Below are 12,326 nucleotides of genomic sequence, written 5' to 3' on the forward strand. Positions count from 1 at the left end.
AGTTTCGGCCCTCTTTCTAAGGCCTATTTTGGCCATCTTTGAGACTATTGAAGGCCAAGTTTGAGGCTATTTCTGGGCCACACTTCAGCAGAAAAGGAGGAAGTTAATGATATAAGTTAGAGGAAGGAAGAGTGATTCAAAACAGGCAGAAAAGAGCAGGCTGTACTGTTGTAGCTTTTTCTTTTCTTACACAGGCCATACACTTCAGATCTAAAAGATTTAATGACCATATAACTACGGATTAAAAGAAGGCTACAGGATCACCTTGTAAACTTTTATCAAATGAATGAAAAGCTTATTAGAAGGAGAAATCCCTGTGTATGTGTGTCATTTCTTCCGCTGTTCAATTTTACAGCTGTTGTGTGATTGATACAATGTTCAAACTTCAGAAACTCAATTTTCTGCTTTTAAATAAATTACGTTTTGAGTTATTTAGTGAAAAAACATTAGGACAACAGTCACCTAGACTTGAGAAATTTGCAGCTTACAGAGTCAAGAAGTGGGTCAATACTGACAAGTTTCAACAAAAGTTCTTTAGGATTGAAAGGGGAGTCAAGCAGGACTTGGAGGCACTTAAAAAGGCACTAAGCTCATCAAAGTGAAACTCTTGGAGCTGATAGGAGTGGAAGGATTCGACAATAGCTGGCATAAACGTTGCCACAGAGAATGCATAGATGTCAAAGGTACACACATTTTACACTGGTGAGAAATAAAGAAATCTGGTAGAAGTTTATAACATGGACAAACAGTGGTTGAACCTTATAAGTTGTAAGTATACACTCGGACAGAGACTAGAGTAATGGCTCAGGATTTGTATTGCAATTTGCAAAAGTGTCCAACAGTTCGCTGACCTCTCCGAGGGAAACAGTAGATCAGTCTGAGCCTTCTCTAACTAGACTGGAGATAATGAATTGATTGTTTGGGTATTTTGTTAAGCATATACATTTTCACACAGCAACCTGTAATGTGACCAGTGGAGTGAGCCCACCTCAAAGCTTGGTAAGGAAGCACTAAACGCTAGTTTGAAGATGGTGTTTGAGGCTTATATATAGATGTGGAATGATGAAAAATGCTCTTACATAAGTTATAACTCAGGCTAGTATGATGGCGTAAATTTATAAACTTACAACTACAAGTTCAAAGCCGAGCTGAATGTTGAAGCCTAAGAGCCTGAGGTAGCAAGAGTCCTCAATCAAGAGATGTGTTGGTGTATTAGTATGTTGCTCACTGTCTTATGAAATGAAACCCTCCGGCAAAAAGGTAACTCTAAAACTTTCTGGTAAGAATTTGCAGAGGATAGCGGACTGGTCAACGGTCATCGGTGCTCACTGGACCGTGGTAGCCTGGACTCTGTAGACTGGACCCTCCGACGAAGAATGAAACCCTTTGCACGGTGCAAACAATGAAACTATCGTTTAACCCTCTAGCTAACAATGAAACCCACAGATTGCAGTTGATTTGGTAAAACGGGCCCACAATTGTTTTGTAAATTTATTTAAAACAGCATAACAATTCAAACCTAAACGAATTTATTTGAACCCTAAACGAATTTAATCGAACCCTAAACGAATTTGTTCGCCATGAAATTCACGTTCATGATGAAGTTCGAGTTCGCCATAAAATTCGGCGAACTTGAATGAACAAGTTTATTTTCGTTTGAAGTTCAGTGAATTTTGAACTTATTCGTTCAAATTCGCCAAACCTGGTGACTAAGCTTGTCACTTGGTTGGGACTAAATGGGGATAACTTGGTGCTTTATCTTGGAGTTAACTAAGTCTTTCTAACCATGCCATAAGTATATTCTATTTTCTTATATATATATATATATTATATATATTATATATATATATATATATATATATATATATATATATTCATACACAAACTCTTCTTCAAACTCACCTGGTCACACCCTTAAAATTAAATATCATAGGTTAAAATTTGTGTGATACAACCACACACTTGCATACAATAGATGTTATAACTACTTTTACTTCCTATATAGCATCATAAGAAAAACTTGTTACACACACTCATTGCAATGTAATCAGATAACCAACACTTATATGAATCTTTGGAAATATGATAGGAGTAGCCATTCTCTTCCTAACCAGTGAACTACTATTTCGGTAACCCCTCGAGCCCTAGGCTCCTTTATTGTTCTAAATCCAATGACTAAATATTTTATAGTCACCTCCTCATGCCCTTAGCATCGTCCTACTAAGTTGGGATGAATATTTATTCACACAACTGTACTCTTTTCCTCTCATTCGAAATTTGTTTCTTTTTGCACATTGCTTTTCTCTCCTACAATCTTGTTTTCTAATTCATCTTCTACCCATGACATTTCTCTCGAATCATGATCATTATGGTGATGAGGAATATCATCTTGAAAGATTGAATATGATCATTATAGTGATGAGGAATATCATCTTGAAAGATTGAATATTTTATTTTTCTTTGTTTGTGTCTCTTCTTGGACCATAACTAGTTCTAATTGCTTCTTGAAATTTTAGAGTAAATAGCAAATAAGTGAAATAATATTTATTCACAACAATATATTAACATTTACATTTTATGACCAGCTTTAATTCCCAACCAATACTTCCACGATTTTTACAAATAAATATAAATAATAATATTAAAAAAAATGAAAAAAACCAAAATATCATAACATTTGGATAAAATCTCAATATAACACATTAACATGATTACACTCTATTTTAAAATGGATCAAAGAAATAGTTTTATAAAATTGTTTAAATAAATAAATTTAAAAATGGTTAAAGCTCCCCTTTTTTTCATATTCTATAATTGAAAAAAAAAAAAAAACAGGTATATACATACGTTAATTAGTACAGACAAAAATGGTAAAGTGAAATAACCATTACAATATAATATCGTTTATACTGCAAAGTTATTTTACGATACAGATGGCATTAATTATATCTGAATTCTCATTCAGTTTTGTATTATGTGACCTAGTTTCGTAATGGAAAGGCTTGACATGTCATAATAATGAATTGAAACCTTTATATATTTCTATTAAACTCTATTAAAATAATTTGATGTTTTCAAGTGCAACACTTTGAAAATACTTTTTAAGAAAACTTTCAACCTAATTTAAGATACGTTGATGTCAATCTTTTATACCCATGAACAAGGTTGGCGTCATTATATTATAATATTTCCACCAATGAACAAGGTTGACGTCATTATATTTATAATATGAATGTTGGTGATTGATACACAATGTCTATTGGGACATCATAGTGACTGCAAGCTCTAAATTAATAATTATTATTAATTTAGATTTAAGTCTCTCTCTTGATGGAACCATGTATTATATAATATAAATGTAACATGTAGATTAATAAATACCAATTAGATAATAATACGGGTAGTAGTCAACCTCAACTGAAATAATATTTTATTTACTTATTTGCTAACCGAGGGAGTTATTATTTGGATGTCATGATTTTGACGTGATACGTACTCGCTGATTCGATTTTTAAGCATCCTTAATTCAGTGGCCTCACTCTCACTCATATTAAAATAATTTTACTTATTTTATATTGGAAGCATTGCCATGAATTTTTTCCACATAAAATATGATCCAAATTTTTTTAATTAACCAAAAGTTTATTTGCACATCAAATAAAAAGAAACCAATTAATAATTTAGAAACACCTGAAAATGTAAATTTAAGAAATATTTTATAGAGAATTTATCATTTTAAAAATCACTTGAAATAATAAATTATTTTAATTGAAATATTGTCCTGTTTTAAAGGATCACGTATCAATAACATTAAAATAAGTAACTAATATGATTATATATCACTAACTACATTTCAAAATAATATAATAAATCAAATGATTTGTGTGGTTATTGACGACCATTTTTATAATGCCGAGTGGCTGATTTCAGGTCTGGTTTATGTTAAATTGGTGAAAAGCTATGTCCTGTCCTTGCACGATAGGGACCATTTAGGCTATCCAATTTTTTATTTTAATTTATCTCTTTTAAGTATGTTATGTCTAGTGAATCTTTCAAATCTCGTTTAATTCTTAAATTCGTGAATATTATGAATGTCTATGAATTTGTTTTTGTAATAATTAAGTACTAAATTGTATCATAAGATTTCATTATAATACTACAGAATCTTTAAATTTATTTTTCATTATAATATTACAGAATTTTTAAATTCATTTTTCATTATAATACTATAGAATCTTTAAATTCAATATTATCTTTTTTGTATTAGTGATGTACAAATTTTTATAATTATATCAAATACTCCAATATTTTATTATATTACTAAAGCATCTCTAAATTCAATACTATCATTTTGAGTATCATTGCTCCCAGTTGGGATATTGTAATACACACAAATATAATACAAATGCCTCATACATATAATTGCATTACCAAGCCCTACAATAATATGACAACCACTCAACAGGTTTTTCCAAAACATTTAGTAACATATATTTTTATAATTCTAATAAATATATGTTAAAATTAACATTTTCAATAATTATGTTTTTATAATATTAATAAATATATATTGAAATGGTTTTGGAAATGTATTATGAGAAAATGTATTTTCTCGAAATGGGTATGGTTGTCTTTGAATTTCTTGAAGGATGGCTCGTTTTATTTATTCATGTATTTGTGCTTTATGGATTTTGTTGGCTCATATGGGTGCTCGACGAGCTGCTTACGGTCACTATGGTTGTATTATGGGCAACCCATCCCTATTTCTACTCAGGAATTTTGTGGCTGTGGCCCAAATATTCTCAATTTTCTATGAAATAATTGTTTGGCTCGTCATTCTACCCTCAGCCAATTTGATTATTGTTGGACTTTTGGTTTTGAACATTGGACCACCTTCTTTGTAAGGCTACGGGGCCACAATTGGGGCCACTATTGGGTTTTGTATGGGTTGTGGTTCTCACCATCAATTACCTTGACAGGTCCTCTCAAGTGTGACCCCTAGTAGCACTCTACTCTTGAATTATAGCTCGTTTCAAGTCAATACGCTAGGCATCACTTTGTCGGTTTCAATTTGTTTCATATGTGTCATCAGCGCTGCATCATGGCCCGAGCGACTTCGGGAAGAGGACGGACCATTTGAGGCACTTGTAGGCATGGAAAGAAGATCAATTCGGTCAGTGCCTCCAACAATCCCAACACATATTTTGGTAAATAACGTGGATGCAATTCCACCTCGAGGATTATTGAAGAAGTAGCTACTACGTATCACATAGGCTCGACCTTGGTTCGTCAACTCTTCGCCAAATGGGAAGCAGAGTTAAATGAGATAGCGGGACTATTGGACCTTGAATTAGAAGATGGGCAGACCCTCGTGCCTGATCTGGGGCATTCTTAGGGTCGGGTTTCTCAGTATAAGTAGGTTGTGCACTTGTATTGGTTGTTAAAGGGCCTAGTAGTTAAAGCCCTGGAATAAATCCCCCTAGGATTGGCCACAACTACTCAGGCTTCACCAGACTATAGCAAAGATTTTCAGCAAATCAAATTTTAGTTATAGCAACAAAGCAATCGCCTTAGCCATATCGAGAGGCATATCCCATGCATTCCACAATCTAAACTTCTCGGGTCAAGTGTGAAGGATCTGGCTCTAATTGACTCAGCATATGACGAGTCATCTTGCATATCACTTCCCTCTTACTTATTAGTATATGCAGTAGTTTGTGCCTTTTCAGTACCTTCAGTATGTATACGGGTATTTAGATGTCAGGTAGTTTAAGGACAATTAGAATTTTTTAGCATGGATGGATAAAAGTATTCTATTTTGTTTTTTGATGACTTAGCATGCAGTTAGGTAGCCAACAGACTTGGTTTCTCACTGGGAATGTTGAAACCACCTAACCATTTAGTATATGGATGTAATCTTCCTATTTTTGATGATAATGAAAAGAAAATTTCTACCAAAATTACAAAAAATAATAATATATAAATGAACATATATTAAAATCAACACAAAAACATATGTATTAATTCATAGAGTTTTTTCGTAAATTCGTTTTGATAATTTTTTATAATTTTTAATATATATATTTTTTATTTTATCAAAAAATGAAGTGTTTTATTTATAATGTATATTAAGATAACATTAAAAAATCCTATATATATTTTGATTAAAAATTAAATTTTATCTAAAATTGGAATTATATACATTTTGATTAAAAAATATTTTTTATATTAAATTGGTATACTTTCATTATTTGTTTTCAGATCTACTTTCTAAATTGATTTTCAAGATTTATAAATTATTTTTATATAAAATTGATATAGTTTCATTATTTGTTTTCAGATCTACTTTCTAAATCGGTTTTCAAGATTTTCTAAGTTAATTGTGTAGATAATTATAAAATTAATATAATTAAACATTGATATAATGGCATTACACTAAATTATAGACGTATAATTGACTAGTTTGAATCATCTTGTTAGCCAACAAACATTATACGGGTGATTAGTAGTTGCTTAGTAGTGTAGCATCAACTATGTTAGTAGTTGTTTATTAATGTAATGAACTATGAAACCATGGTGAAGGATATTTACGCAGTATAGGTACTATAAATAGGTTAAAGGTTTTGGAGGGTGATAGTTTAATATATTTAATAATTGAAATAATATATATATATATATATATATATATATATATATAATTAATTAATGCTATATATTTATTAGTAGACATTTTTGAAAGAAATTGTTATTGATTTCAAAGAGTGAATGGACTATTTATGCAATGTACTTGCTTGATAATTGGTACATGTTGATTATGATAAAAACTTATTAGTGGTACATTTTGTGATCTTCGTGATTGATGAGATATTTGTGATTAAAGGTTAATTCTCCAAGAATGAATGTGTATGCCTACTCCCATGCTTTGAAATTATGATTTAAATATTCAATATTGCCCTTTAAAATAATATTTATCAAATGATGAAGAAGTTGGCTTTGATAAAAGCAACAATGGCGTTTACATCAAATTAAAATTGAGTAGCTTAAGCGCATAATATAACAAGAAATATACGTTTGAATGAAATTTTTGAATGGGTTATGGGCTCAGGAGTCAGGTTGGCTTTAGTATACCGGTTGGCCCATCCAAGATTAAACCCTAATAAAACACACATAAATAGGATGATTTGTGGGTAGATTTTAGGCAATGTGAAAATGAAAAATTGGAGCTTTGAAATCCGTCGTATAGTGAGAAGGCCGAGCTATGTTTCGATGCAAATATTTTGGGTCGCGTTTTTATGTGAAGCACGTTGGATTATATTTGTGCGTTTGTGGAATATGGTTGATTCATCATGGTATGTATGCTATAATCTGAAGTAAAGTTTGAAGCGTTATTTTGGTCATCTTTGTGGAATATTTTTTTGTGTGTTATCTGCATGTTTAAGAATCATTCTCAACCATATAACACAGCCAAGCTATGGCAGTTGAGTCTCAACATTTGAAGGTTCTAGTTCGATTCTTCTTAGTTGACATGTGTTTGAAGACCTATATTAATTGTGAAGGGTTCATTGTTAGGATCACAATACACAAGTAATCAACCTCAAGTCATTTATGAATTAGAAGTTCCTTCAATGAGAGTTTTAAAGCGTAAGTGTTACTTGAACATTGCCAAGATAGAAATTTTAAGAGACATACAATCTTTTGGCCAACTAAGTGAAAAGGTAAAAGTGATAGTCATTGGAAAAGGATAGAGCTGGTGTAGTTCCAGACTGAGTTTGAGGTAGTTAGAAGTGTGTCCTAAGGTAAACCAAAGGAACATAGAATTGTGTTTGAGAAAGCAACTTGGGGATTTGAATTTGCATGAGTAAAAATTTGGTGATGAAGATTTAGTGAGACAACAATTGATGAGCAAGAGTGGCTGAGTAAGAGGACAATGAAAATATTGTATAAGTGTTGAGATTGTTCTGTATTTTTGTAAGTGGGTCATTATCCCTGGTATCGGAACCGACATCATTTAATCATTATATTTATATCATCTTCTTTATGGAGTTATATCTCCTTTGGGTGGTGGTCTAAAAGTAAGGGGGTCATTACCTCCTTCCTGTAGTGGTTGGTAGATAATTAGGGGTGGTAGCTCTTTCTAGTAGAGACTGGTAAAGAATCAAAGCCTATAGCTCCTTCCAATAATGGCTAGTAAAACGAGAAATAAATTGGTAAGATAAATCTTCTGTGTTACTCTTGTAGTGTAATTCTATTAATATTATATGATCATTAAATTGTTTAAAACCTACGAAATACTAATTCAGCCCCCCCTCAGTATTTCCAACAATTGGAATTAGAGTAGGTTACCCTCAATACAGTTTAATCACTAGAGGGAAGATTGTGAATAAATATGGATCAAATGGAAAGCATCTATTTAAGAACAATTCAGGTATTTGGTGGAAATGATTATGCATTATGGAGCAATAGCATGGAAACCTACTTGACGGATTCAAGAGTGGATGGTTTAGCTCTCAACTGTAATGGCCACAAAACATGAAAAAATCAGGTAACTCATTCTGATGAGAAGAAATAATTTAGTTGTAATTCAAAGGCTCATCCTTCCATCACACATGCATTTCCAAGAACCATTCATACCAAGTTGACTTCTTGCAGCACAACTAAATAGGTTTGAATCAACTAGTCTTTATGAAGGTGATGATCAAGTTACACAAGTCAAACTTCAATGACATGAAACATAGTTTGAAAATCAGAAAATGGATGAAGAAAAAAACATTGCGACCTATGTACTCAAAGTAGATGAGGTTGTAAATGCCATCAAAATATTATGATAAGAGGTCAAATAATCCTTGATCATAGAAAAGGTGCTAAGATTTCTTCCTTTGAGATACGATGCGAAGGTATCTGCTATAGAAGAAGCCTAGGATTAGAACAATATAATAATGGATGAATTGCATAGAATCCTTATAACATATGAAATGAGAACATATACAAAAGATAGAAAGTAGAAAAGAGAAGTATCTTTTAAAGCCATGAAGAAAACAATAAAAAAAAACTCAAGATAGAAGGAACATTATGCGATGAATCATATGAATAAGAAACGAATCTCGTTGGGAAGGTCAAGATGGGAACTATAAAACCCAAAGGTAAGTTTCCATTTAAATGTTTCATGTGTGTAAAAATAGGTCATTATACTAAGATATGTCCTTTTGTGGAAAAGAGAATCTTATTCAATAAAAATATTTATTTGAAACAGGACAATAGTTGTTCAGATGAGAGTGATACAAAAGAAGGCGAAGCAATATGAGTCCTCTTGATAACTCAAGAAACCAAAAAATAATGATCATAATGTCAATATTAAGGAATATGTCATTGATTAGAATGAAGAAACAAAAGAACCAAACATGAAAATATATTCTTTTCGGTGACTTAGAAATGATAAAAAACTAAATAGGAAGATAAAGATCTTAAAGAAAAATTGAAGAATAAAAAAAAAGGAAAATGGAAAAAATAAAAATAGAGAATTGAAAAGCCTAATTGAAAAATGTGATGAAGAAAATATCTCTTTAAATGTCAAACTTGTAGAAGAAAAAAGAGTTAATTAATGCATATCTAAATGATGAAGAAAGAACAAGATTGTGAGAAGCTTGAGAAGGAATTTGTGTCATTGGGTTGAAGTTGATAAGCTCAACACGAACTTGAAGAGATCACAAGTGTTGGATAACATTCTTAGTTGTCAAATATCACCATTCAATAAAACAAGTCTTGGTTATCCATGTGAATCTTCAAGAAAAGAGTGTTTTCCATCATAGAGAATACAACAATGGATTGAACCTCCTGTTATGTGGGATTTATGACTACAGACAAAAATATCTCCCCTAGGTTTGGTGGCTAACATAGAATAATAGAATGACAAGGGACCTAATGTTTTCCTTAAGGTAAGTAGACGAGGGGAGGAAACCTACTTGGAATCTATCATATGTTTCGCTCCTTATTTGGCTTCAATGCTCCAATCCTAGCTCCAACTACCAAAATTAGAATCTGCACAACGAGACAACAGAAGCCAAGAAACTACGAGATCTATGTGGCATCATCTATTTACTTCATTCAACATATTTACATTCTATTGAAATATATGAAATAACAACATCACATATATGAAAATAAAAGAACTCTTTGTATTGATATAAATGGAGTGAGTTACAACCATAAATAGGTGTCAATCTTGTATAATAACTCCTCCAAGTTGTTAACTTGTCATTCCTTTGTCACAAAGTGTACCTCCAATAACCCTATATTCATGAAAGAATCACTCTCGCTACAACAACATAAGGGTATAATCACTCTCCCAAAAACAACCTCTTCCATATGGAAGGTTGTAAATATATAGAGGAGTGGGGTATGTTGGGAGTTCCTACCCTTTTACCAATCTTGGGATAGAGATCCACTCTTGATGCGAGGATGAGATCTAAGGGTAAGGGATGGAAACTCCAAGGTAGGATAGGATAGGATTTGAGGGTTTTATCTGAGGTAAATGGTTAGAACAGATCCTAGAAGCTTGTGGAAATGGAGGTGTTATTACAAAATCAGGTACTGAAGGCTGCCAATTAGCAAGACTCTGTGTAATTATTTCAAACCAAGCTTTTAACTAAGGCTTAGCCTCCTTAGTCTGAGAGGGCTCTCTCATAGGTTATTGATATTGAACAAGATGGCTAACTCTTACAAGACACATGAAAAATGTACTGGCTGGACAGAATTGCTTCCCATTGGGCTTATGGAGTCACTAATATCTCAGTAAACAATAACACTATCCTTTCATAGAAATCAGGGCACTTTACATCTAATGTTCAAACATAACTTACATGAAACACAGTTTTCCTAGGCATACAGGAAGTCAGAGCATGATTCATGAGTTCTGAGTGATTATGCATTAACCAAACTGTAAAAGAACATTAAAGAGAATAAACCATCATACATTTGAATAATAAGATCTATTGTGAATCCTGAGAAGAAACAACAGTCATTTTGCATTACTGAAATCTGCTATACATAAACCAAAACAATCTTCTCCAAAAACATCCAACCCTTTGTTTTTTTCTGTTTCAGCTATTTATAAAGTTCTTCTACCTGACTCCGATTCATATGAGGGTTACTCGAAGTCCTTTTCTTATGACACCTATTCACCTTTAAACTAACTAATAAAAGCCACTTACTACTAATTGACAGCTCTAGAAACCTAAAACAAATAAGATTCTAATTCTACATCATGTTGGACATAGCATTTATTACAATTAAGATTCATTTTCTGCCAAGTGGATTACTACAGTGGTAGCTTTGATGGCTTTAATTACCATGAACTTCATTCTTTGACATCTGCTCTCTTCTTGGCGGTGGTTGTGATGAATTTTTAATGCTCCATGTTTGTCTTCAATGACACACCTTTTCTGTTACCCTGAAACATAGGCCCCTGTTTGTCGGTCTTTGATGTGCTGCTCCATTTTGGTCGTCCAATACTAGAAAGCAGATAACTGAGATCCAGTTGTTGATTCTTCATGAGGGATATGTGCCTTAGTCTTAGCAAATCTGTTCTTCCAATAATATCCTCCACCTTCGCATAACCCAGCTGTGCAAGAATACCTCTAATTTCTTCTACAACATGCAAGAAAGAGTTAATCACATCTACAGGTATACCAGGAAACCGTGCCCGCAATTCCTTTCTCTGGCTTCATAGTCCTTACAGATAAAACCACGATATCACTTGGAAGAAAGTCATTTACATCCCTCCATATTTCCAGCTTAATTAAAACGGGCCTGGCTTTGTGAGCCCTTGAGAAATCATAAGAAAACCTTAGTACAAAACTTAAGTCTTCGATTTATTGCTGCTAAGGCAAACTCCAGAAGCTAAAATTTCCTTTCATTGATACTGTATTCACAAACTGTCTCTGCCCTCACCAAATCCTACGAGAAGACAATTTTTACTGGTAAATTTTAAAGTATATAAGAACCGTCATTCTCAAATTTTTCTTGCACTAAACAATAGTAGAAATTTCCCTGTAAATTTAAGGCCTTCAAAACGCTACAATGCTGAGCCACTGATGCTCATTTCAACTGTTCATTCAGCCGATCTGGAAAAGAATCCAATATCGAATTTGACAAATTTGTTTTGCTGTTAAGCTGATCGGAAATAGAATCAGGTGATGACGTTAAATTGGATCCCTTTGTCAAACTGACAGTAGTCTTCTCAGATTCAACCTCAGGCTGATCAATAACAGGACCTAACATTGAATTTGACTCCTTTATCAAGATATGCCCAGGATTTTCAGCTCTAGCCT

This window comes from Pinus tabuliformis, chromosome 6 (genome assembly GCF_031772625.1).
Source record: "Pinus tabuliformis cultivar Carrire ecotype Pingquan chromosome 6, CPIR1, whole genome shotgun sequence".
Classification (NCBI taxonomy): domain Eukaryota; kingdom Viridiplantae; phylum Streptophyta; class Pinopsida; order Pinales; family Pinaceae; genus Pinus; species Pinus tabuliformis.